The sequence below is a fragment of the Lipotes vexillifer genome, unplaced genomic scaffold, assembly GCF_000442215.2.
Source record: "Lipotes vexillifer unplaced genomic scaffold, Lipotes_vexillifer_v1.1 scaffold1601, whole genome shotgun sequence".
In the NCBI taxonomy this organism is placed as follows: Eukaryota; Metazoa; Chordata; class Mammalia; order Artiodactyla; family Lipotidae; genus Lipotes; species Lipotes vexillifer.
In genome coordinates this window covers 55,449-56,360 of record NW_006794224.1, presented here as the reverse complement: position 1 = coordinate 56,360, position 912 = coordinate 55,449, and positions in this window count along the sequence as shown.

Here is a 912-nt window from a genome sequence, read left to right as displayed (position 1 = left end):
TTTGCTGAATGAAAGAAAACACAAAGGCCGCATATTGTACGATTCTATGTATATAACATGTCCAGAATAGGTAAGTCTGTAGAGACTGAAAGTAGATTAGTGGTTGCCAGGGGCTGGGGGAGGGGGGTTGCAAGGGGCGACTGCTAAAGAGTGAGTTTTGCTGCTGCTGTTTTTAATTTTTACTGGAGTCTAGTTGATTTGCAGTGTTGTGTTAGTTTCAGGTGTACAGCAAAGTGAATCAGTTATACATATATCCACTTTTATTTTCGAAGAGTTTTTTTTTTTTTGAAGTGATGAAAATGTTCTAAAATTTTGGTGATGGTTGTACAACACTATGAATATACTAAAAACCATTAAATGTACAGTTTACATGTGTGAATTGTATGGTATGTGAATCATAGCTGACAAAAGCTGTTAAAAAAATAGTGATCCAAACTGAGAGGTGTCTGTGGGGGCACAGAGCCTGTGCACCCAACCCTGGGTAGGTCAAGGAGGGCTTCATGGAGGAAGTACCATTTTGTATGGATTAGCTCAATGAAGCAGGCAGCGATGGAAAGGTGTTTGGGTGGGGGGAATGGCATGTGCTAAGGCCAGTGATGAGATCCTGGCACACTGGGACGAATCCAGTAGAGCTGGAATCATGAGTGGGAAGTCGGGAGCAGAGAGGGATGAGACTAGAAAAGCAGATGTGGGCTGTGTCAGGAGGCCCTCTGCTAAGGAGGCTGGCCTTTACCGTGAAGGCGGTGGGAAGGCACTGGCAAGTTTTAACAGGGAAGTGATGTGGTCAGACTGCACCCTGATCATCCAGCACGCTGGTAATTACAGCACAAAGGAGTGATGTGGGGGACGTGGCCTGGCTGCCTCTCTCCCTTTTTTTTTTTTTTTTTTTTTTGGGGCACGGGGCCCCTCTCT